Source organism: Symphalangus syndactylus, chromosome 7 (assembly GCF_028878055.3).
Source record: "Symphalangus syndactylus isolate Jambi chromosome 7, NHGRI_mSymSyn1-v2.1_pri, whole genome shotgun sequence".
Taxonomy (NCBI): Eukaryota; Metazoa; Chordata; class Mammalia; order Primates; family Hylobatidae; genus Symphalangus; species Symphalangus syndactylus.
In genome coordinates this window covers 72,484,751-72,511,776 of record NC_072429.2, presented here as the reverse complement: position 1 = coordinate 72,511,776, position 27,026 = coordinate 72,484,751, and the positions used below count along the sequence as shown (strand labels likewise).

The following is a 27,026-nucleotide window of genomic DNA, read 5'->3' as shown; positions in this document are numbered from 1 at the left end:
TTTGCCATCTTGTGGGTCACTTCCTGGAGAAAATGTCTCCTATTACCTTCTCTCTGATACTCAACCTTTTTTTTCCCTTGCATAATGGAAAGAACATTGTTTTGGGTCAGGCTGTTTTGGATTCAGATTCCAGTATTTCCATTTTTTTAAGCTGTGCAAACTCTAAGATGCTGTTTCCTCATTTATAAAATGGGCTAGTAATAACTTTTACAGGACTGTTATCAGGTATATCAAAAATGCATATAAAGTGTCTATTTTAGTACCAGGCATTTAGTAAGTAGTAGTAACAAAAACAGTAGTAGTCATCAATATCCTTGCCATTATTATTATAATTACTCCTATCCGGACTTCTAAGATACCAATTTGATTTCAAGAACCTGCAGTGGTTAGGAAGTTAAATTATTCAAAGTTATTCAGGAAGGCAGGGTGAATCACTAGTGAGTCAGTAGTATTTTATTCAATGATATGTAGACTAGTGATGGTAAGAGAGGCTTTCTGAAGCCATTTTACTATATAAAACATATGTATAATTAAACAGCATTCTTTCCCAACTGCAGTCAGAGAACTGCTACAGATCAGAATTTAAATGAGGTCTGTGAAACCTAAATGACCCTCGGAGCACTGCAGATATGAGATTTTCATTTGTTAATGTTGATCCAAGTCTTAACATACTCTATAAGCAATGGACAGCTTTCAATATTGCCTAAAAAATAAAATTTCCAGAAAATGATTTTTGCCACTTTGGTTGCTTGTCATTGTTGCCATTATTCATTTAAATATCAATTATATCTTTTCTGTCACATGAAATGTCCAAATCACTTGAAACAGCTATATCCACGCACATCTTGGGTAAACATTGCGATAACAGAGATGGTTTAAGGGGCCTATCCTATAAAACCGTAAATCCCAACATTCCAGCCATATTATAATATCCGTGTTGGAATGAAGTCACATGAAGAATTAGAAAAGCTTTCACACAGTGATTAATACATTGCATTCTCTAACGTTTCCTACCTTTCTTCTTCCCATGACTTTCTGAAACTGTTACCTAACAGCAAATAATTTGCCCCGTTCTTTCAAGATGTCAGATGCCATGTTTCTTTATTTGAATGATTTGATCTAAGAAAAGTGGCTTGGAAAAGCATTAGTAATGTCAGGTTTTATAACAAACCATGTGGGTGGAAGGTTTCGTTGGGTTGGATTTTTTTTTTTTTTTTTTTTGGCTGACAGCAAACAAGTCTATCTGAAAACATACTAAGCTCCAGCAGGTGCCCAGAGCTAATTTGGTTTGGAACTATTTTTAAAAACCACCAGCTAAGTTTTATAACAAGTCATACCAAATGGCTATATTGTTTTTCTGTTTTCCTGCAATCCAGGGGCCAGTTTTTCAAACGTGACTCTAAACTTGAGGCCGCAAATTATCCCTGTACTAAACAGATCTAAAATGCCCAGATTTTAGATTCTTAAGCCTTCTCATCGATCCCTAGAAACAAAACACTTACAGCTTTGCACTTAAGTTTCCACTGAACACATTTCTTCATGAGTTCTATGCATTTCCTGTCAGTAGTTTTCATTTATATCTAGTGAGTTTGAGCTCTTGCCTGCAAAGATGATGCGAAATGCTTCCCAGCAGCCAGATGCAGCTGGATTTGTGTATTCAGCTGCCTGCTGATGGCATGTGTTTTGGCTTCAGGCTATCACAATGGATGTTTACTGTCCCTATGGAATCTCATGGCAGTCCTGTCAATTGGCATTCTTCTCCTAACGCTCCTGGATTAAACACCCACTTAGGTGTGATGTCTGCAAAACCTTCAGCTTTGAATCTCTCTGAGACATCCATTTAGCCTGGACTTTCCTTTCTCAAATACAGAAGTGTTGTTTGGATTAAGATATAAATATTGAATTCTGGGGTTTGCTTTTTTGTTTTATCTCTCTACGTACAAGTAGAGAAATCACTAATGTACTGCCTAGAGTCAAAGTATATATTTGTTTTAGGCCAGGTGCGGTGGCTCACACTTGTAATTCCAGCACTTCGGCAGGCTGAAGTAGATGGATCGTTTGAGCTCAGGAGTTCGAGATTGGCCTGGGCTACATAGCGAAACCCCATCACTATAAAAATTAAAAAAAAAAAAAAAAAGAATTAGCCGTGTGTTGGTGGCATGTAGTCCTAGCTACTTGGGAGGCAGAGGCTTCAGTGAGCTGAGATCACACAACTGCGCTCTAGCCTGGGAGACAGAGTAAGACCCCCATCTCAAAAAAAAGAATACATATATGTATATAAATTATACACACAAATATGTATGATTTGTTCTACTATTGAGGCAGCAGATGTCATACCAAGAACAAGAGTTTTGGAATCAGCCTGACCTGGATTTGAATTCCAGCCAGGTCAGTTGGCAGCATGTAATCTTGGGTAAGTTACTTAACCTCTCTGAGAAAAAGGAGGATGATGATACCCACTTCACAGGATTCTTGTGAAGAGTGAATGTGATTATATATGAAACATGAAGTCAGGTTCATAACAAACCTCAATAAATTCTAGTTTCTTTCTGATTGCCTTTAACAACGAATCACCCCAAATCTACTTTGTGTTCCTTGTACCATAGAGAGCTCATCAGTTGATGACACACCAAATATATCCTTCCATCTGACTCTCATAGCAGCCCTGTAACTTCATAGCGGCAGTGATTACTAACCCCCTTTTTCAAATGAGGAACGTGAGGTGCAAACAGGTGAAGTAACTTTTCCAAAGCCAAACAAAAAATAAGTAGAGAGCCCAGAGTAGAGCCTGGATGATTGAATCCTAAATCTAGTTCTTTCTCTCCAATTTTGTCATTTGCCATTTGACTTTGTTCAATGCCACGCTGAATTATTTAAGTGAAAACCTTCTCTAGGTAGTCTCTGTTCTTGGCAGCCTTAGTAAACAAGATTCTGAGCATACAATGGGGGGAATCATAAGACATCAGAGCCACGTCCACTCTGGCCCAGTGTCTGGTCCTCACAGTGCAGCCAAGAATCACACTGTGGGTGGACATGGTTGCCTTCCGTGCTATTAACTTCAAAAGGCCGGGGTATTAGGGCCAGAGAGTGCCATGAAGGGGAAGTGGTGGCCTAAAGCCAAGGTCAAGAAGTGATGAGTTCAATTTTGACATTTTGAGGTTGAAGAAACAATAGGATGGCTCACTTGTTCTCTTGCCCACTCCGCCCTCATTCAAAGGGTTTGCTCCAGAACATGCAGCCCTCTCAGCTGCCCTGGGAGGCACAGAGTGGATGTACTTTCAGGCTTGTACCCCAGACTCCTGAAACCTAATTCCCATCTATGTGGTCTCAAAAAGGCTGCTTTGTGCTGTTGTAAATGCTTGTGGGGTTTTTATCTTTAACTCATCCTTGGAGTTTTCTTGTTTCACTTGATTCTCACAATCATACTGAGCTGTAGACAAAACTGGGGTTTTTATGAGGAGTTTGAGGTTCAGACATGCTAACTGCTAGGAGGTAACAACAGAAATGGAGACCCAGGCCATCCACTTCCTCTCCCTGAATTCTTTGTCCCACCTGGCGGCCTCCTGTGGTAGCCATGGGAACTCAGTCACTCTCCTTGTGGCCTCCTGCTATGAGGCATAAAGGGAATTTGGTAAACATTCACTGCATGGATGGTACAACAAAGGGGTAATGAGGAGCTGCATGTTCCAGTTTTCTACTTGTTCTGCCTCTCCTTTATTGTGAATGAAACTCCCAGGAAATTCAGCTGAAATAATCAACTCATTTTTGTCCTGTTGTGCCAGTTTTCAGGTTGCCACAAGCCAAAGCAGTAACTGATCCAGGTCAAAGCACCCAGAATACTCCTGAGAAAGATTCTAGATGGGAGAAGGCCTCATGAAACAGTCTGAAAGAACAAAGAGAAAGCCACAAAATTAATGTAGCCCATCTGTGCATGGTAGGCACTCCCAGTTTCCAGTATCTCTGCTGCTGACCTATGAGAACTCGTAAATGTGATTTTAAAGCATGACTGTAATGAAATCATTTGCTCAGTTCAGTTAGAAGTCAGATTCATCATGCCTAAAAAGTTGGAACATGAAAGCATTAAAGAAAGCAAAATTATGGGAGGCCTGAGAAAGCAAAAGAGAGAGAAAAATGGAGAAACAGAGGGGAAACTGACTCCAGGAATACTCCAACGATGACAAACAAAAATACCACATGTTTTAGTTATTAATAATATGTCTGTCCAAACTCAGTCAACAGAAACCCCTCAGCTCAAATAAAATTCTCCTTCCTTAAGATTCCTTTGACTCGTTCACATTATTATTGTTTAAAACAGATTTAAATCAAGTAGGCCAGGGTCTTCTTGGTCAAAACATTCCTAATGACTTAGAAGATCAAGTAATAGGCTGATTCTCCACAATTGCATTGCTGGTCACTCAAGCACTTGTTTATAATGCTTCTGATTTCAATGTGGCGAGATAGCCTTTCAAAACCAGACTTTCCTGTTATCTGATCACATTTCTACTCCAGATTTTGATCTAAATTCAGGAACACCAAGGAGCAAAACCTTTGAGGGAACGTTAAAGACATGTACAAATGTTGGGGGAGAAGTATATGGAAGAATTAGAGCCTTGGTTTGAGTCCTTGAAAATGTCCCTTGTCTTCCTAGTCTTAACTGAAGGAGATATTAATCTTCATATTCATCCCCATGAAGGGGTAAATATGGTGGATCAGGCCATTTGACATTGTTCTCTTAAACCTCAAATCAACATATTATGCATCCGTGGAAATTGAAAAGTATCTCATGCCCAAGACCTACAAGATGCAATAGAGAGGGCTAAAGCAAACAGGTGAAGGACTAGAACATTACTCAGGAACACCAAGAAAAAACCAATATATGTGCTTTTTCTGGTTTTGTTGTTGTTGGCAAAGGGGAGGGGCACCAGTGGTCAGGAATCTGAGCTTATGAGACAGCTCAGAATATTGCTTCTCAACCAGTATTACCACCTCCAGAGGACATTTTGGACATTTGTGGGAGTTATTTTATTGTCTGGATGATTAGAGTATGCTAAAGACATCTAGTGGGTTCAAACCAGAGGTATCAGATTTCCTGAAATGAGCAGATTGGTGCCACACTCCAAAGAATTATTCACACTCCGTACAATTTGTCAAATGTCCCGCCCAGCATCCATGTAGATAAAAAAATCTATAGTTATCTAAATTTTATATACATCTTAGATTTAAACTCACATAATTTTTGCACCATTTTAATGTATACCAAATTCGGTGGGATTGTGAATATGGGGTAACTGAAGGAACATTTTGCACACTTTGTTTCAAATTTTACCAAAAGTTGTTCATTGGTTTCAAAAATCACATTACCAACACAGTATCACTGGCTGACTCTGAGACATCAGCAGGCCACCTCTGCACATGCAGCTGTCCCCACACCATGATTTCTCACATAGGGGCACACACTTGACTCCCAATGTATCCTCTTGTACAGAAGTGCCAAAGCATTTACATACTGAAATACACATTATTTTTATTATACATTATCAACCTTTTGTTTCTCCTTTATATTACAGTTGAAGTTATTTACAGATAGATTATACCAGCTATAAAATACATTCCAGAATAGTAAAGGAATGTAGCAGATTCTTTTTCTAACTTAATCATTCCTTCCACATTTATTTCTTGGCATGATGGCGTTGGGAAATTATCAGTGGATGCTAACAAGTGCAGGAAAATTTGATGACAAATAGGATGTTTACGTAATTGTAAAGCGTCTCCTCAGAAATTTTTTACTATTTGCAAAGGGAAAAATAGTAACTTTACAGTGGAGAAGCCTGGCAAACACCACCTCAATCAAATGATCAAGATTTAGAAGAGTATTGTATATATTACAGATGAGTATATTCGTGTTTGTGGAGAGAGTGAGAAAAGCAAAATAAAAATGGAATTAAAGATTGAAAGACCTGACATAGCGATTTTTAAATCATCATCTGACTATTATATGTGTAAGTCTTTTGGGAGTCCATGCTGTATAAATAACTTTTTTTCTTATTGTTATTCTCTAAACCATGCAGTGTGACAACTACTTACATAGCATTTACATTGTATTAGATATTATAAGCAATCTAGAGACAATTTAAAGTATACAGGAGAATGTGAATAGATTATATGCAAATACTACACCATTTTTAGATCAGGGACTTGAGCATTCACAGGTTTTGGTATCCTCGGGGGCCCTGGAACCAATCTCCCTTAGACATTCAGGGACGACTATACAGTAATATATGTTCACATCCACATTTGCTTTAAAAAAACTATGATTCTGATTCAATTTGTGCTGTTCTCTTTCTTCTTTCAATATATCACCACTTCGCATTGTTACTATCTTAGATATCTACATATATGAAATCGAAACTTCACGGTAATTATTTATACAGCATGAACTCCCGAAGACTTACACATATCGCAATTTTTTCTGAATATTTTCAATCTGCAATTGGTTCTATCCACAAACGCAGAACCCAAAGATATGGAGGGCCAACTGTGTATATCTTTTTTCTGGTTTGCAAAACTGTTCTTTTATAAATGCAGGGAGAAAGAAATATGAACATGAGAGAATCTGATAGAATTTTTATACCAAGCAAACAAAACCAAAATCAAATACCTCACTCTAGTTCTATTCCAATCCAACATTATGGATCCTCCCAACATTCACTGACGACAACTTCTGCCTGCATTTCTGCAGGGCAGCCCATAGTGTTTTCTTCCTAAGAAGCCATGCAGTACAGCATGCTCTGTCCCCATCATCATATTCTCCCAAGTACACAATGTTAAGTAAATGATTCACCTAATAAAGAATTTTTTAGAAAAACAGGCAGAGAATAGACTTCAAAAATTTCAAAATCTTTCATGAGGACCCCCAAACCTGCCCAGATTCTACAAAGATGAGCACAAGGTGGAGTGTCCCCTTTCCAAGACCACAGGACCCACTGCACAGCCCACAGCTTCCCATCTCCCAGCTAGGAGCGTTGGATCTGAAGGCAGCCGAGCATGCAGGAAAGGGTTTTCTCCTTCACCCGCAGTTGTCTTTTTCCTGGCAAACAAGTCAGGTGCCAGAAACTTGACCCAGACTGGCAGGGACAGAGATTAGAGGAAGCAGAAGAGGGAGAGGCACTAATGAAGAAAATAGAAGCAGTAGAAAAAGTGAAAAAGAGTGTCAAAAGGGTCCCGATTTGAAGCAATTTCAGAAAAGTTACCTATTTTCAAAGCATTTAAAGCCTCTCAAAGTTCAGAAAAGGCATAAGCCTGCCTGGAGGTGTATTGCCTCTGCAGGGTCGGTTCCTCACCCAAGTGTAGAAAAACAGAAAAATCTCTCTCTCAAGAGTTGCAGAAGTATGCACGCTTGTGTGAGCACCGTTGACTGTTGGGTTTAATTCCTTTGTGCTGAACAGAAACCATTACCACCAGACCTCAGGGATGCCTGGCCAGCGTGCTTCCCAGCACGTATGTCACTGTGTGCTTCCCTGACACTGGTTCTTTCTATTCATCTGTCACACAATCCTCTCCCCTTCACCTGAGCAATGGATGTGCCTTCCCCCAGACAGTTAATTAACCCTTATTTTATCTTGCAGCTATCAGGAAAACACAAAGTCATTTGGGGTCATCTCTTCAAGGTTGAGAAGCCTGAGCCACCCACCTGCTCCTGCTTGTCAAAATGAAATCTGCCAAGTGCTGAGTTGCTCGAAAATGTCCTGTTAAGTCATTTAAAGACATAGTTCTTCGTATATCTAGCACAGCATAACCTTAATTTGAGACATATTCCGCGTCACAATCACAGAACCTCTCCACAAAGTGTTTTTCTTTACTAGAAAATAAAATGAGCTCCCATCTGAGAATGTTAGCATCCAGGTTTCTCATTTGTATTTCTTATTTCCTTAACAAATAGAGCACTCTTTCATGCATCCAACTATGTGATCTTGCTCACAGTAAGGGACATTTTAAAGTTAACCGATCACTCATATCTACAGTGCCTTATAACAGGTTTTTAGCCTCTTCTTCTTTGGCAAGCGACTGGGAATACCAGAATCAGCATTTTAACAGTTTCAGGTCTAGGAACTAGGCTGTCAATCTCTGCATCACATTATGGACACTTACATCACATCATGGACGTTTACTCTTCCATTGAGAGCTACTGATTTGCCAGTATCTTCCCTGGGTATCTCCACCTCATCTATTTGACTTAAAAATTCACACTCCTGTCTGTCAAATATCTAGGGCATAATGTTATTCTACAACCTAAGCCTTGAATAAATGCCATTGTAAGTTATACCCTTATCATACTAGAATTGCTAAAATGTTTATGACATTCTTCAAAATGAACTGCAAAGAATCATGTGATGAAATGAGTTTGACATTATGTATAACGTTCTTGTGTTTCTGGGAATTGTCCTGCACTTGTTCTGTCTGTTCCATCAGATGAGCTCACCGTGAGTAGTTTCTGCAAAGAAAGAAACATTGCTAGTTGCCTGCTTGCTATGGCACCTCAGCTTAGTGAAGGGGGACACATGCTCCCACTGTGGGGCCACTGGATTCACAGTAGATAAGTGAGTCATAATTTCTTTTGGCCTCAGTTTCCTCATGTAATATTGGGGTCTTCATTATATGATCCCTAAACTCCCTTACAGGTCTAACTCCTACAGCTCTGTGACTATGACTGTGACCCCACAAGGCACTCTAGATAACTCTCAAACCAGCTCAGAAGCTTGGAGACTTTGTAGCTTCCAGAGCCCTCTCTTATAACCTACCTCATGCAAGTTTCCTAACATGCCCGTGGGGTAGGCAGCACTCACCATTTTATCCTCATTTTGCTCATATTGATACTGAGCCCGAGAGTGGCTTACCTAAGGTATCACAGCCAATAATCAGAAAGACCTGGACTCCAACCCAATTGCAGAGGTTTAAATGCCCAGTCTTGTGCCCTTTCTACTACACAATAATGTTTCTCTCATAAAGTTTCAATAAACAATCACTAACACAATTGTATAGGAAATTCTCATTCCCCACTACATGCTCCTATGCAAATTAACCCGGAAGTAGATGTGCACGTGTCATGGATGCAGAATTTTTGTCCTGGGAAAAAGCTATTATTTCCCTTAGGAAATCTGACAGTGCAGCACTTCTGTTCATTTATTTAAGACATTTTTGAGGACTACAAACATTGCAATACCCAAGGTTCTATGAAGAACACTTTGTTGGCTCAAAGATTCTCCCCTCCAGGAGTCACAGTCTTGGTGAACCAATGGGATGCAATTAAATAAGCTATAATAGAAGGTGGAAAGTCTCAGGAAGAGGCAAAATGTCCCCTGGGAACTTTCCCCTGGGAGGATCAGAGAAGGCCTATGAGATTTCTATGGCTGCCTTAACAAGTTACCACAAACTTGGCGGCATAAAACAACAGAAATTTATTCTCTCACAGTTTTGGAGGCCAAAAGTCCAAAATTAGTGTCAACAGAACCACACCCCTTCTGAAGGCTCTAGAAGATAACTCTTGCCTGTTCCAGCTTCCAGTATTCCTTGGTTTGTGGCAGCATCACTCCAATCTCTGCCTCTGTCTTCACATGGCCATCTTTTCTGTGTATCTGGCTCATCTCCTCTTCTTATAAATGTATGAGTTATTGGTCCTTAGGTCCTATTTCCAAATAATGTCACATTCTAAGGTTCCGGGTCACCATGAATTTGGGAGAGACCTTATGAAACCCACTTCAGAAGGCTTCCCAGAAGAGATGTCATTTGAACAGAGCCATGAAAACCAACTGATTCTTACAGCAGCAATGGAGAGGAAAGCCGTCCTAAGAGGACTCAGGAGAAAGATATGGAAGTGGGCACATCCTGGGCATATAGAAGGAGAGAAGCACCTTGTGGGAGCATAAGAAAAAAAATTGGAAGGAGGATGCATTCAACTGCTTGGGCACCCATAATAAAATACCACAGGCCAGGTGGCTTAAAATGCAGACAGTTATTTTCTCACAGTTCTAAACCTGGAGTCCAAGATCAAAGTGGCATTAAGGTTGGTTTCCAGTGAGGCCTCTCTTGCTAACTTACAGATGATGCCTTTTCTCTGTATCCTCATGTAGCCTCGTCTCTGTTTATGCAGAGAGAAAGAGAGTGAGTTCTAGTACCTCTTCTTCTTATAAGGATACCAGTTGTTATGGTTAGGCTGTGTCCCCACCCAAATCTCATCTTGAATTGTAACTCCCACATTTCCCACATGTCATGGGATGGGCCTCGTGGGAGGTGGTTGAATCATGGGGGTGGGTCTTTCCTATGCTGTTCTTGTGATAGTGAATAAGTCTTGTGAGATCTGATGGTTTTATAAAGGGGAGTTTCCCTGCACAAGTTCTGTTATTCTCTCTTGTCTGCCACCGTGTAAGACGTGCTGTTTGCCTTCTGCCATGATTGTGAGGCCTCCCCAGTCACATGAAATTGTGAGTCCGTTTTCTTTTTCTATAAACAGCCTTGGGTATGTCTTTATCAGCAGCATGAAAACAGACTAATACAACAGTCCTATCAGATTAGGGCCCCACTCTCATGACCTAATTTCACCTTAATTCCCTTCTTAAAGGCTCTATCTCCAAATATCATATGAATTTAAGAATGACAAGTTTCATAAATTTAGAAAGAAGAGCTTTATTTCTCATGAAGAGTTTCAGCCTGCAGGGTGGCCATTCCCAGAGGCTGGGAAGTGTAGCCTCTGGTCAGAAGCCAAAAACAGATACTTCAAGGGAGGGGAAAAGGGAACAGAAACGTATGGTAAGTTGGGTGGTTAAGTGTACATATTCAACAGATTATAGGAGGAGTCATTAATATTTACAAAAGGAAAAACATGTACATGTGCAACTGAGCTTCATGCCTCTTCATGGGTCCTGTGTACAAAAAATGGCAGAGTTAGCATAATCCCAGGGTGGAGTTTTAGGCCCTCTGACATCAAAAGATGAAGCAGATGACAGGAAAATCTTCACTGCACATTCTCCATACACTGGACAGAACCACTCCATGGTCAATTGTCTCTCATCAGGAAGAAATGCTGGTCCATTGTTGCACCAAAACTGCAAAAGGAAGGGGCAGCATCAGGTGGTTGGTTGATATTAGCAGCAGAGTCTTTTGAGAGGGCTAGTTTCTGTTTAGCCTGTAGGGAAGAAGGCCTAATGGCTGTTAGTGAGGGAGCAGATATAACAAGATGTGTCCAACCTCCCATATCATGATGGCTGAGAACCGTTTTCAAGGTTATTCTGGGATTGCCATGGCCAAGAGAAGGTCTGTTCACTCAGTTGAGGGGCTTAGAATTTTACTTTTATTTCCCAATAGCTATATCAGGAGGTAGGGCTTCAACACATGAATTTGTAGAAAGAACACAGACAAAATTCAGTCCATAAAAGATATATTTAGAGCCAAATAAAAATGGGTCAAGAATACCAACCAGGCCAAGGAATTGGACCTGTATTCTGCCAGTCATAGAAACATGTTGAAAATCTTGATAGTGGTTATAAAAATGTTTTCAAGAGAGGCATCCTCCTTTTCATTTTCCTTTTCTATAAAGTAAGGACTATTTTCTAGGAGCCCTTTCAGACAGTTAGGGTGTGATTACTGGCTACATTTTAGAAAAATAATCTCTTAGAATTGCTAACTCTGTCTGAATCATGGGCTATGAAGCAATTATGTCACCAAAAATTAGATAATTTGTAAGGGTCATTGTTTTTTATTCTAAAAGGGCTAATAATTAATAGACCAGCTGCTGTCAAGAGCAACAGAATTCTGCAAGTTCTTAGTATCATCAAATAAATACTAAGACAGAATAGGATGGTCTGGGTGTGGTGGCTCACACTTGTAATCCCAGTACTTTGGGAGGCCAAGGTGGGTGGATCACTTGAGGTCAGGAGTTTGAGATCAGCCTGGCCAACATGGCAGTCTCTACTAAAAATACAAAATATTAGCCAGGCGTGGGGGTGGGTGCCTGTAATCCCAACTTCTTAGGAGGCTGAAGCATGAGAATCACTTGAGCCCAGGAGGCAGAGGTTGCAGTGAGCCAAGATCACGCCACTGTACCCTAGCTTGGGTGACAGAGTAAGACTCTGTCTCCAGAAAGAATATAAAAAGACAGAATAAGATAAACCTGTGAGTTTTTTTTTAATTCGGACAATTCTGGCATGATTAGCTTGCACCATAAGGGACATTTGTAAACATTTTTCCAAGGCCTTACTTTTTTATACAGTTTCCAAAAGAAATCCTGGGTCTTCTTTAACTCCCTGCTCAGTAAAGTGTGAATCGAGAGGCAGTATTGAATACTGAAGGGCCGGAGCTGGCAGGATACTTCCGAAATTACTCATTTCCGACTCTCACATCGCAGACAAGTAAGCTGAAGCCCAGAGGTACACAGTGATTGGCCTGAGACAGCCCCCCAGCTATTTATTGGAAAAGCTTGCCTGACACAAACAAGAAATAAGCCTTAGAGGTCTGACTGGTGAAAAACCAGAACTGCTCTAATATTTAACCAACATTATGTAGTACTTGCTGTGTTCCAGGCACTGCTTAAGTCAGTTTCTCTGCTGGCCATGGAAAGTACCTAGGGATATTGTTAAAAGGCAGCTTCTGATTCAGCAGTGCTGGGGCCAGGTCTAAGAGTCTGCATTTCTATTATAACAAGCCCCTAGGTATTGCTGATGATGCTGGTCTGAAGATCACACTTTGAGTAACTGGGGTCCAGGTACTTTGTTTATTTATTTATCTATTTACTTATTTATTTGAGACAGAGTCTTGTTCTGTGGCCTAGGCTGGAGTTCAGTGGCACGATAGCTCACCGCAACCTCTGCCTGCCAGGTTCAAGTGATTCTCCTGCCTCACCCTCTCGAGTAGCTGGGACTACAGGCACACATCATTACATCCAGCTAATTTTTGCATTTTTTAGTAAAGACAGGGTTTCACCATGTTGGCCAGGCTGGTAACTCCTGACCTCAAGTGATCCACCCACCTCGACCTCCCAAAGTGCTGGGATTACAGGCATGAGCCAACATGCCTGGCCCCAAGTACTTTATAAATATCAACTCTTCTATTCTCCAAAATAACCCTGCTACTGTTACAGACACAGGTACTGTTGCTATTCCAATTTTACAGAGGAGGAAAGTAAGGCACAGGAAAGTGAGTTGGTCTAAGGGCACACAGGTGGAAAGGGCCAGAGTCAGGATTTGTACCCCAACAGACTAACTGTAACCTGTGCTCTTAACTACATTACCCTCAGATTCTCAAAAGCAACCCATGATCATCTCCATGCAACCACACATCTACTTTCAAGGCTGGGTCATTAACACTGTATTTTAAGTATGCTGTCATTAAAATAATCACCATGAAAATTATTTTTTAAATTAGGAAATGCTCATGATATAATGTTAAGCAAAAATATCAGAATACAAAATACATCAAGCCAGTTCAGGCTCCCTGACCACCCACCTCCGTCACTCAAGTAGGAACCACCCAAGTCATCCCTGCAACAGCAGGAAAGTTCTGCTCTCTTTTTCTCTCTCCCAGAAACTACCCCTAGGGAAACTTCATTCTTGCTCCTGCTCCCCAACAAACACTTTAGGAAGTGAGGTCTCCCCCGATCAAAGGCTTCACAGAAAAGTATTCACATCACCCTGGGAGCAAGCCAGCCACCCTAGCATCTATGGCTTTCTTTCATTCATTCAACAAACATCCACTGAGGACCTACTATGTACCATATACCATCATAGGTGCTGGGGTACAAAACAGACAGAGTCCCCGCCCCCATGAAGATTACATTCTAGGGGGAAGTGGCTGACAATTATTAAAAGCATAAAAATGAGCATATTATATAGTATCTTACTAGATGATAATTGTTATAGAAAAATAATAGAGCAGGGGAGTCAGCAGGGCTGGAGGGAGGGGGTTGCAATGGTACTTAGGGTTGTCAAGGTGACCTCAGCAAGAAAATGGCATCAGAGAGAAGATTTGAAGTGAGGGAGTTCATGATGCACATGTCTGGGAAAGAACATTCCAGGCAGAGAGAACCACAGGTGCAAAGGCCCTAAAATAGAAACACATCTAGAAAGTTAAAGGTACAGCAAAGAGGCCATGGTGTCTGAAATGGATGAGTGACAGGAAGAGGAGTCAGAGAGGGAATGTTTGGGGGGAGGGACAGATCATGCACAGCCTCATTGGCCTTAATGAGGGCCTTGGCCTACTTTGAGAGTAATGGGGAGAATCAACCTCAGAGGACAAGGATAGAAGCTTGAAGACCAGCTAAAAGGCAACTGCAAGAATCCATGCAAGGGATGTTTGTGGATCAGACCAAAGTGGTTGCAGTGGAGATAGTAAGAAGTGGTAACGAGATTCCAGATGTTAGAGTTTTTTGAAAGGTTAGATGTGGAATGTGAGCAAAAGAGAGGAGTCAGGGAGGCTTCCAAGGCAATTGGCTCGGGCACTTAAACACATGAAGCTGTCCTTAACTGAGATGTGAAAGATGGCAAGGAAAGCCAACTTGGAAGAAAGATCTAGAGTTCAGTTTCAGACACGTGAAGGTGGAAATGCAGAGATATGGAATAGATGCTTGGCTCTGTGAGTCTGAAATTCAGGGATAGGTGTGGGCTGGAGGTGCTCGTGTGGGAGTTTGTGGCACAGACAGCCATGAGACCAAATGAGATTTCCAAGAGCGTGTGGAAGGCAGAGAAAAAGGAGCGATCTAAGGTCTGAGCCCTGGATGTGTCAATGTAAAGAGAAGGAAGCAGCAAGCATCTGGGAAGATGTATCCAGCAGCAGAAGAGGTAGGAGGGAAAGTGCAGAGTCTTGGAAGTCAAGAGAAGAAAATGTTTGCTGGAAGAGAGAGTGAGCGACTGTGTGGACTGCTGCTGCAAGGTGAGGTGGGATGAAGACTGAGAACCAAGCTTTGGATGTAGGAAGGCGGAGGCCACGGTGACCTTCACGAGCAGTTTCATGGAAGTAAGAAGAGAAATGTTTTTCCCCACAGGAAGGATAGAAAACTTCAACAATAAAAATGGGAAAGGGGCACCGTGGCTGGCATTAAACCTATAGGGAGGGATGGAGGAAGAAGCAACAATGCCTATGGCCCTTAAAGGACAGATCTGTGTCATCCAAGCTGAAATGCTTCTGTGCGTGTAGGAAAAGGCTTCATGTTCTCATGACTCAACAGATTATGCTGCTAATTTACTGACTCTTTGTTCTCTCTTCAGCTGTGCCCTGAATAAAGCTTAATCTCTTAAGCAGAAGAAAACAATAAAAGGTCATTGACCAGCAATTAAGCTATCACTCAAATGAAACCTGGATCCAGTTCATTACATGAAAGGGATACTTGCAACATTCTTCTTTAATTTGAGATTCGTGGCTCCAACAATGGATTTTTGGCTTTGATATTGCTGCCACACCTTTGGAACAACAATATTGGGAAATTCACACTGTCCTTTCTCTGTATTCGGCCCACAGAGGCCAGATTTCTGCATTCAAGGCGAAATCTGCTCTTTCTATCAACTCTGTAAAATCATCTCCTATCACCAGCATTCCTGCCAAGTTACCCATTTAGAACTGTCTCTTTCTTTTTCACACAAAGCCATATGTGAATGCAGAAGAGATGATATACTTAAACCCATCAGAATCATTCCTTTTTTACCCCAAAAATGGAAGATCTGCCTTAAAATTCCTGAACAGTACCTTCTAACGCATTAGCAATTACCAATTGCTTGTTTCCCTAGTTAAACCAGACTATAAAATATATTTCTAGGAAAGCACCTAAGACATTATACTCACACAGATGATCATATGCTTTGTTTCAACCTGATGGAAAGAACTGTCATTATTACGCCTATGGCTAGGAAAAAAGACATTTGCAGTCAAACCTCATCATTTCAGATGCTGCTACTCTGAAAATAACAGTAATTCAACCTTGATTGAAGGTTACCTTTGTAGCGCATTTGAAAACAAGGCATTGCAAAGAAAATTAATAACATGAATAATGTCCAGGGAAGATATTTAAACTACTTAGAACATAAAGGGTTTCAAATATCATCAATTTGTTAAAGGAGAGCTATCTTCAACAATACTAGCACAGAAAGACAGGATGCATGTGTAATTATAATAGATATCTACTCAGGAGTTCATTACGTCCCACCTTTTTTCAAAACTTCTGAGGTTTTGTTGTAATTGCTGAGCTACACACACACACACACATACACACACCCACTACCTCACCCACAGTCATGCAAGTATATTCAAACAACTTGCCAACCCACACATTTCATTTGCCAACACCCACACCCCACCCACAATTAGGTTTCCCAGATTCAAAAAGTAAATTGCTGGTCCTTTCTTTTGGTGCACAATAAGAAAGGACCAGAGATATACTTGAGTCATAAATGGACTACTCCCCAAACTGCTTTTTCATAATTATATAATTATAATTTTAGCAGTATAAAATTAAAAGAAAAAATATTATTTCTTGCTTGACTAAGAAATAACCTATGAAAGAGATTTGCCTCTTCTCCATGCCTATAGATTTCAACATAGAGCAGAAATAATTAGAATCTGTGCTTAACAACAACAAAAAATACACCAAGATTCATTTATGAAATTCAAAATAAATAATATGCTATCTTAAATTATTATTTTTAGATGTTGAGTTGTATAAGCAACCTGCAGAGGATGAAATTTGAAGGCAGCTCCTCACAAGATGTAAGCACAAGATGTAAGAGAGGCATATATAAAGAATCTTACCAGCCCAGGACCAGCAGATGATGAAATCTGACAGATTGGCTGGCATTATCTCCCCCATTCTGGGTGCTTGTCTCATGCAATCTGCTCCCACAGGGCTGAGCCATTGCCTCACTCTAAAAACATCAACCACACACACACCACCTCCGATCCTGGAAACTGAAGAACTCTACACTGTGGTAAACATTTGTTCTCTGAAGTTTTCTTCACTAAACTTTTAGGACTCATATTTACCACATGTTAAGAATGTACCAAATGCACAACATTCAGAAAATTTCCCCCATTGCAATCCACAATAGTTCAAAAATATTTGTTCAACAAACCTCTGTTGAACACCTGCTATGTGCCAGGCACTGCAGTAGCTATTAAAGATGTAAAGCTGAATGAGAGACTGGTCCCCTCCTAAAGGAGATCATCATGCATGTAGAAAACGATGTCACAAATATGACATGAACAGTGCAACAGTAGAAAGGAAGGCAGTGTGATTCATTCTGCCTAAGAGATTGAGGAAAGCAACGTTGCAGAGGTTGTATTTGAGCTCGGCTTGCAGAAGGAGTTCACTGAATGAGAAGGAAAGAAAGAGCGTCCAGACACAGCAAAGCCCTGAGACCTGTTTGGGAAACTGAAAATCCAGAATGACAAGGTAAAGAGCACGGAGGAGGGTAGGCTACAGTGATGGGCTGGGCAGGAAAGGTTTTGAATGCCATGCTTTTATTTTATACTAAAACAATAAGAAACCATGAATGACTTTTAACCAAGGAAGAACAATCAAATCAAATTACATGGCATAATTACATAATTGTGGCAGTTCAGAGGATGGATTGAAACAGCGAGAGAAAATCAGGACTTAAAGTGGAGCTGTGGCAATACAGAGAGAGGAGGAGGCAAGAGCTATTCCAGAGATAAGATGAACAGGATTCAGGGACCTTCAGTTACCAGATGTGAAGAAGACAGAGTGGCACGGGATGAATTCAATGATCTCAGTGACAATGACAAGTGAGATGAACTGTTATGAGCCAGTCATGGGAAAGCAGGAGGAGATGAAAGTTTGGGTGAAGCAGTGAGTTCAATGTTAGCTATTTAATAGGTTGCCTAGGAGGAGTGGAAGAGAGGGATGGAGGAGGTAAGGAAACTCTGCGTCCAAGTGTTGTCAGTGCTGAAGTTAAAGTCAGCCAGATGATAACAGGAGATGAAGTCAGGAGAGAAATGGCAGCCCAGGAGTCAATGGATGTGACGGAGTGACCCAGATGTTGATAGATTATGGCAACTTGTATAGAAGAGCATAATCTGGCTGGATTGAGCGTCCCTCTGGGGCCAATGTTCTTGGATGACTGACTTAAGGAGCCATTCCCAAACCCTTTCTCCCTAAAGCCATGTACGCATTTTCCCTGTTTTCCTTTTAGCTGAAGGGGGCAATGTGGGGATACCGGAACTCTGCTGGGAGCCTGCAGAAAAACTTATGCTTCTCTGATGAAATGAACAGACTTAGTTGGTGCTTCCCCCACCATCTTCCTTGAATGCAAAAATAATGCCCAAAAGTTCTTTGAGCCAGCTTGTCACCCATGAGGTGACAAAAAGCCAACATATGAATGATAGCCAGGTAAGCAGAAAGCCCCACTTTTTAGCCCCAGACTATAGGGAGCTTTTAGGCAAGGCCCACAGCAAAGCAGTATCATAGAAGGAAAATCAGGCTTTAAATGAGTCAAAAGGAAGGGGGCTTATTCTAAGGAAAGGTTGAGGACAGAAAGTGTGTCCTGCTGTTTCCCCAGCACCCAGCACGATGCCTGAGATCCAGGAGCTACGCACCATGTATTTGCCGAATCAACAAATAATAAGTGGATGGAAGGACTTCAAGGAAGGCTTGAAGGAGGAAGGGCAAGTCGAAGGGTTTGAAGGAAGGACCATGTCAAAGAAATGGGGACATACTGGCTGATCAGTTAGAGCATTTGCCCCTTGGACAGAGGTCTCAGATCACAGCAAGGAGGGAAGCCAGTGCTGGTTGAAGGACAGTTTCAGGCATCAAGTCCCAGAAAAGAAAAGGCAGAAATATCGCTTAGAGAGAAACCATCTGGAACAACAATATATTGGCCTGTGTCCCTTTTACAGGTCCGCTAGCAGAAGCAGTTCTCAAGGCCTTCCATTTCAGGAGAGCCATATCATTAACACCATGAAAGAATACGATTTCATCCTCAGACGCCTACAGCTCTCAAGTCCACCCAGGGCCTCCTGAGGGGGGACACAAGTCATCTTGTAGGGTGAGGTTTACTCTGCCTGACTCATAGGAAAGCCCGCCCAGAATCTTTGATCTTCCACTTCTTCAGGCCTGACAATGGCAGGATTTAATCCATAAGAACGAATTCTAACAGCAGAAAGTTGGGCATTGGACAAGAAAGAACCAGCCAGCTGCAGGGTTCCAAGAGATGCAATCTTGCAAGAGGTGGTACCACTTCGAGAACTTTCTGGGTGGAGAAAGATGGCCCAGCTGGTGGAGACAGTCCACAGCTGGAGGAAATTTGCTATCCAAAAAGTGTTCATAGAATGTCCCACACAAACTCACGGTCTCCTAAATATTACTGTAGCCTCACTTTCTCCTTGTATACCCCTCTGTCCTTGCCGCTCCTTTCTGTACATCCACCCACCTACACATTCAATAAAGGAAATAAATCTAATGATGCCTTATGTGGTCTTTTTACAAATAGCAGCCAAAATAGACATATATTGACGATACACACATATACTAGAATCACATGGAGAAAGAAATAAAGTAAAATGTCATCAGGCATTGAGGGCATCTGCAGCATGCGGGCACAGCTTTGTTTCTAATATTGAGATACATTTTCTATCATTTAAATAATATCTAAATGTTCCATGTAAGGGAGAATTGACATTTTCAAATGTTAGTTTCATACATATAATTTCAAAAGAGTCCTACCAAATTGCTGGATAAACTAATCTTATTTTCAGTAGACCCAGAATATACTCCAGCTAAGACTGCATTTAACATTTTGATCTACATCAGTAAGCCTCCTCTCACATTGCCTAGTTGGGGACGGAGCCCTAACAAGATACAGCACCACCTATTGACCACATACTAAAAATACAGACTGTCCATTTCAGCATACTCAGGCTCACAGGCTATGTAGGGTTGAGACATGCAATTTATTTCATATCAACTGATCTTTAACATTTCAACAGATCTAATAGAAGCAAAATGAGAATAAAAACTATAAAACATTGTCAAGGTATTGTGCTTCCATTCTTTTAATGTTATTTCTTATAGCTCTATTACAAGAACTTAATCTTACCTATTTGTCTTAATTATCTTATTATCCCAATCTTATCTATTTATATTTGCTCCCTGGTTCATTAAATATATATTCACTAAGCACTTATATATGCCAGATCTTGTGTGTGGCAATAGAATCACAATGGTAAACAAGACCGACATGACCCCTTACCACCTGGGAGCTTATGGTTTTCCTAGAATCTGACCACTTTTCATCACCTCAACTATGAATGCCTTAGTCCAAAGCCACCTAGATGATTGCAGGAGTCTCCTCACTGGTCAACCTGCTTTCACTCTATGCCTCCACAATCTCTTCTTGATGGAGCATAGAGGGAGTTCTTTAAAACCTAAGTCAGATCACATACCTCCCCTGCTCTAAAACTTCCAAAGCTTCCACCTCATCCAAAATGCAAAATCATTACTTTATAAGACCCGGCCTCCCCTTTCCACCTCTCTCCATCCTCCTAGGCCCCAATCTTCCACACCAACCATCCCGTCCTCCCCACTCTTTCTCAAACTCAGGAAGCCACAGGGCCTTTGCACTTGCTAACCCCTCTGCTTGGATGCTTATCCTCAGATGCCTGCATGACATAATCTCTCAAGGTCTTTGCTCAAATAGCACATGATTCGTGAGGCCCTTCTTGACCACCTTTCCTGAAATCATAACAGCACTCCTTACGATGGCATTCTTATTCCCCCACCCCCCGTTTACCCATCATGCTTATCACTATCCGACCTACTATCTGCAGGCACTAGCCTGTTTGTCTGTCGTTGTCTTCTACAACTAGAGTGCAAGCTCCATGAGGGCAGGGACTTTGTTTTGTTAACTTTGGAATCTCCAGAGTCTCAAACAGTATCCATTACACATCTGTCAAATAAAATCTCATCCACTTTCCCTGTGTATCTTTCTCCTTCTCTAGACCCTGGTTCCCGAGGGCAGTGAAGGAGTCAGATATGGGAAAGTTTCATACCAAGTCTAGGACACAGAAGAGCTCATCCTATGCATGTTTGGAGGCAGGGCCAGATTCATGGATGTGTTCCATGCTCAGAGGGGCCCTGTGCCAGGTTTAATGCTCTCAGTGACTGAATTGAAATCCTTCATAATTTTTGGATAAAAGGACCTGCATTTTCCTCTTGCCCTGGCCTCTCACAAATTATGTAGCCAGTCTTGTTTTGAGGATTTGGAATAAAACATGTGTGAGTAAATAGCCCACTGAAAAAATCCATCGAAAGATAAACAGTTCTCACAGTGCATGGCCCTTTTGATAAGTCACAACCACCAACTATTTCATCACTGGTCATTCCAGGAAGGGAGCTTGGCCCCTGAGAGATATGGGAGGTTTGCTCTCTTCAGCCTAGGACTAACCCTATCTGGCTAGGAAGTGAGGGGATTGTTCCCAGCAGTTCTTTCCTCTGCACCCTTCTCACCCCATCTCCCCCTCTCACCAGGCCACAGGCTGGAATTCCCCACCAGAAAGATCAATCCATGCCAAGAGAGAAGGAGTAACTTACATGGATAGAATTGTTAAATTAACTCCTGCAAAGCTTACATTTAAAATAGGCAGGAGGGGTCAGGCGCAGTGGTTCACACCTGTAATCCCAGCACTTAGGGAGACCGAGGCAGGCGGATCACTTGAGGCCAGGAGTTGGAGACTAGCCTGGCCAACACGGTGAAACCCCATGTCTACTAAAAATACAAAAATTAGCCAGGTGTAGTGGTAGGTGCCTGTAATCCCAGCTACTAGGGAGGCTGAGGCACAAGAATCGGTTTAACCCCGGAGGCAGAGGCTGCAGTAAGCCGAGATCGTGCCACTGCACTCCAGCCTGAACGACAGAGCGAGACTCTCTCAATAAATAAATAAATACTCAGGAGGGTTCCCAGTGGGAAAGGGTCACAGTCTGCGGTTTTAGCTTAGAGATTGAGGGGAGGGAAGAGATGAGACTGAGCCCCGGAAGGGTGGATGCTTGGGGGTATGTGGTGCAAAGGAGGGAGCAGAGCGGAAAGGTAAGAAAGGGCCATAAAACATCTCAGAAGACTTAGCAACTGCTTTGTCTTGGCTCAGGGCACCAACAAATGGTTCCTTGTGTTTTTCTGGACATAGAGGTGGAAAAAGGAGTAAGAACCATGGGTGCTCCACTGCCCTCTGCTGGCCCCTGCAAGAAGTGTCCTGCGTGCTGGCAAAGTGTCATGGGGTTTTCTCTTGAATGATGGGTGCACACAAAACATTCATGAGTCCTGAGAGCAGGGGAATAGTAAGACGTGGTTAAGCAACACTTTTCTATTCTATTCAATTCTACTATTCTATTCTATTCTATTCTATTCTATTCTATTCTATTCTATTCTATTCTATTCTATTCTACTCTACTCTATTCTATTCTAATTATTCTATTCTATTCTATTTCTCTCAGTGAAGTACTAAACAGTTGGGTACAACTGCTTTAGGAATTCAAGCCAGGAAAAAAGCCTCAGGTAGATGGGTGGTTAGTGGATAAAGACAAACTTGAATTTGTCCTTGAAGGATAGGAAGGATTCAGACAAGAAAAAATAGAAAAAAGAGAAATTAAAGGTGAAAGGAAAAGCTTTCAGAGAAAGACCCATAAAGACAAGAACAGACACAGAAGAGAGATGGTTGAACCCAACTAATACTTTGAATATTAAACAATGTTTACAGCAAGGTGAGGACAAACCATACCTTTCCTCAGACAAAAAATAAGGACAACCTCTAAAAGAACAAAGGAAGTTCTTGCCACTAGAAAGCTTGGCGATGTCTTTCATTAGACTTGTTAGGAAGTCTCACTTTTCACACCCCTGTGAAATAGAAAATAGGCAGGCCAGAAACAAAAACTCCCCAAGCAAAGTGGTGACATGTTTGAGGCCCTTTAAGGCAAAATAGTGAACCTTGGCCACCCAGAGGTTTGTAACATTCTCCAAGTGTAGACCACACCTAGACTGATGCCATCTCTCTGGTGGGACCCTGGGATTCCAAAGCTGATTGGAGCCTGAGTGCTGACAGCTTTGTTTTGGTGGCTTTTCTAAGGGTCCTCAGGATAAGTAGGTTGTAACAAAATACAATTTCCTTTCTTAATGACACTGGTTCTTAAACTTTGAGAAACGTACAATAAAATACAACTGGGCACTTGTCAAAATGTAGAACGGCAGGCTCCATCTCCCAAGATGTCGACACAGGCAGTCTGACTGCAGTTTATTAAGCTGCATTTTAAATAAGTCTCATGCACTCCCCAGATGATTCCGATACAGGTAATTTTAGGACCATGTTTTGCACTGCCCTATAAACTCTTTCTCAAGTCACTGGTTAACTCTAATGCAAACCCCTAAGCTTCAGATCCAGTTTTGTAGGCTTTCAGGAGCTATTGCCACCCAACTTCAGAAGAGTATCCGCAAGGCTTTCCATTCTGTCATATCTTCTTTCACCCAGAGGTATTCAATATTCACACAAGAAGGGAGAATTTGAAAGATGCCCTGACTTAGTCCATATGGGCTGTTGCAACAAAAAGCCACAATGTGGGTGGCTTGTAAACAACAGAAATGTATTTCTCATAGGCCTAAAGACTGGAAAGTCCAAGTTCAAGGTGCCTGCAGATTCAACGTCTAGTGAGGGCTGCACTTCTTTGTTGATAGATGGCCCCTTCTTGCTGTGTTCTCACATGGGGAAGGAGCAAGGAAGCTCACTGGCACCTCTTTTATAAGGGCACTAATCCCATTCAGCAGGGCTGTGCCTCCCAATGGCCCCACGTCTTAAAAGCATCACATTGGTGATTAGGTTTCAACATAAATTTGGGAACATAAGGTAGGAGAGGATTAACATTCAGACCAAGCTCAAGCAAACAGTATCAGTTAGAACACGAATTATCTTGGACCTCAGCCTAATACCTAACCAGAATTATATATGACCATTTTTGTCAAGCTTTGGTTTATAAATGCAAAAGGCAGGAACCCCTGATTTTCACAGAAGGAAAAGCCTGTTATAACAGCCATGGAAGTTCTCGTGATTAACTGGAACCAGCAGTGATGGATTTGGGATAGTGAGACAGGCCTCCATGTAGTCTTCAATGAGAAAAGGATACCTGAGCTAATTCATTCATTCAGCAAAGGCTTCCTGAGTGCCCACCTCATGCCAGGCACCAGAATCCTCACAGTGAGCAAAACTGGTACATGTTCTCCCTATAGTTTGTAGAGAAAGACAGAAGATACTTTCAGATGCTAATAAGAGCTGGAAAAGAAATCAAGGGTTGGGTAAGGAGTGGCTACTTTAGGTAGAAAGATCAGGGGAATGACTCCAATTGAGTGATATTTATGTTAAGACCTGAATGTCAAGAAGCTGGTCATGGCAAGATCCAGGAAAAATCTCACTTATATGTGGGATCCAAAAAAGTTGAACCCATAGAAAACAGAGGATCGAATATTGGTTGCCGGAGGCTGGGAGGGGGATGGTTGGGGAGATGTCGGTCAAAGGGTACAAACTTTCAGTTATAAGATGAATATGTCCTAGGGATCTAATGTACCGCAGGGTGACTCTAGTTAACAATACTGTATTATGTATTTGAAATTTGCTGAGAGTAGACCCTAAATGTTCTTGCTACACACACACACACACACACACACACACACACATAAATGGTAACTAGGGTGAGGTGACAGATATGCTAACTAACTTGATTGTGGTAACGATTTCACAATATATATGTATATCAAATCAACACATTGTACCTCTCAAACTTACACAATTTTATTTGTCAATTATACCTCAATGAAGTTGGAAAAAATTAAATTTAAAAAAAGATCCAGGAGAAGAACAGTAGACGCAAATCCCTGAAATAGAAAGGAGCTTGGCGTGCTTGAGGAACAGGAAAAAGGCCAGTGTGACTGGAACAAGTGAACAAGAGGAAGGCGGAGTTGGAAAAGCAGAAAGGAGCTGGCTGCGGCAAAGGCATCGCTATTGCTGCAGTGGCAGAGAACTATTTTCAACAATGACACTCCGGTTTACTAATCTTTGGTTTCGTGGGTGATTGCCAGGCTCTTCCGTACACACTGACACAATGAGTAACTTGGGTCTGTCTAGTGGAAGATTTCAACCTTGGGAAGCCATCCTCTCCCCCAAAGCCTTTTCTCCTTATTCAAGATGTCTGAAATTATACCAAGAAGGCAGAACAGGATGTGATTCCTCTGTGATCCAGAATAAGATGTCTGGCTTTGAAACCAGACAATGATAGGTTTTGGTTTCATCTCTGTCACCTTTTAGTTGGCAAGTTATTGAAACAATCTGAGCTTTGTTTCCACATCTGTAAAATGGGAATAACATAGAATATCTTACTCACAGGGTTGTTGTAGGCATCATGTGAGACAACACACACAAATCATTTACTGCCACAGCTGGCATATAATAGTAGGTGCATACAGACGTTATTCTTATCCAAGAAGCTTCATTTCTCTCATTTAAGATGTTGACGAAAGTTAAACAGAAAGTCTACCTGGAGTAATCACACTGTAACCTGTTATTTGTCATTTGTACTTTAGTATGAATGAGTCTGCAATTCTTTCTCCAAAGCTCTACAAAGTTGAATTTAAGAGAAAGAGAGGGCTGGGCGCGGTGACTCATGCCTGTAATCCCAGGACTTTGGGAGGCCAAGGCAGGCAGATCACTTGAGGTCAGGAGTTTGAGACCAGCCTGGCCAACATGGTGAAACCCCATTTCTACTAAAAATACAAAAAATTGGCCAGGCGTGGTGGCAGGCGCCTGTAATCCCACCTACTCAGGAGGCTGAGGCAGGAGAATCGCTTGAACCTGGGAGGCGGAAGTTGCAGTGAGCCAAGATTGTGCCACTGTACTCCAGCCTGGGCAATAGAGTGAGACTCCATCTCAATAAAAGAAAAAAGAGAGAGAGAAAGATTGAAAGAGAGACCGAGATTCTAGATTACAGATGGGACCAGAGGAAAGAGGAGAAAACTAGTTGGGGAAGAAGGGGTACAATCTCCGAAGTCTTCAGTGTTTAAATTCCTTAAAAACTATTAATAAAGGGAAAGAAGCCAGCATTAATTCTGACTTTCCTGTACAAACTGCACTTCAGAGTAACAAATGCTTATGAGAGAAGTTTCTCTTCCAGACCAGTATTCTGGCTAAGGCATAGGAAGCAAAGATAGAACTGGAGTATTACCACTGAGCAACCTCTAATGAGCTAAGGGCTGAGTGAATCCACACATCAGGACTGCTAACATCACAGAAGGAGAGAGAACTCAGCATTTTGTGTCTCCAGACAGAAGTAAACACACCACCACCTATGAGATATTTCTGCCCTAAACTCAAGCCTAAATGTTTAGATCTAACTATCATTTTGATGGCAATACAGAGAACAGAGGAACAGGTTAAACATCACAAGGAAGCAATCAGCAAAATCCAGACTATGGGAAACTCTACTGGAGAAAACACCCAGTTTCTTCAATAAACAAATTGCAACGAAAAAAAAAAAAGAGCATGAGGGGGAACCTGTAGATTAGAAAAGTTTTGGCTGGGCACAGTGGCTCACGCCCGTAATCTCAGCACTTTGGGAGGCCAAGGTGGAAGGATCATTTGAGCCCAGAAATTCTAGACCAGCCTCAACAACACAGTGAGACCCTATCTCTAAAAAAAAAAAAAAAATTAGCCAGGCATGGGGGCACATGCCTGTGGTCCTAGCTACCCAGGAGGCTGAGGCAGGAGGATCACTCCAGCCCGAGAGGTCAAGGCTGCCATGAGCAGTGATTTTGCCACTGCACTTCACCCTGGGTGACAGAGCAAGACCTTGTCTCAAAAAAAAGAAAGAAAGAAAGATTTAAGAGGTATCCCAACCAATCACAACATAGGCACCTATCAAAAATCCTGATTCAGACAAACCAACTATAAAAGTAAAAGCTTATAATAAAATCAATGAAATGTGACTGGATATCTGATAATATTAAGGA

At 41.6% G+C, this 27,026-nt stretch overlaps 1 protein-coding gene across 1 annotated transcript in view; it reads right to left on the bottom strand.

Annotated features, from left to right (window-relative positions):
- Positions 1-10,655: 10,655 nt before the first annotated feature.
- The window catches only part of LY96 (lymphocyte antigen 96), a 121,102-nt gene continuing 104,731 nt past the window's right edge, over positions 10,656-27,026 (bottom strand). Inside the window, exon 5 of the mRNA XM_055286535.2 lies at positions 10,656-11,099. The gene's annotated coding sequence lies outside the window, so the exon portion shown is untranslated. The remainder of the gene's footprint in view (positions 11,100-27,026) is intronic.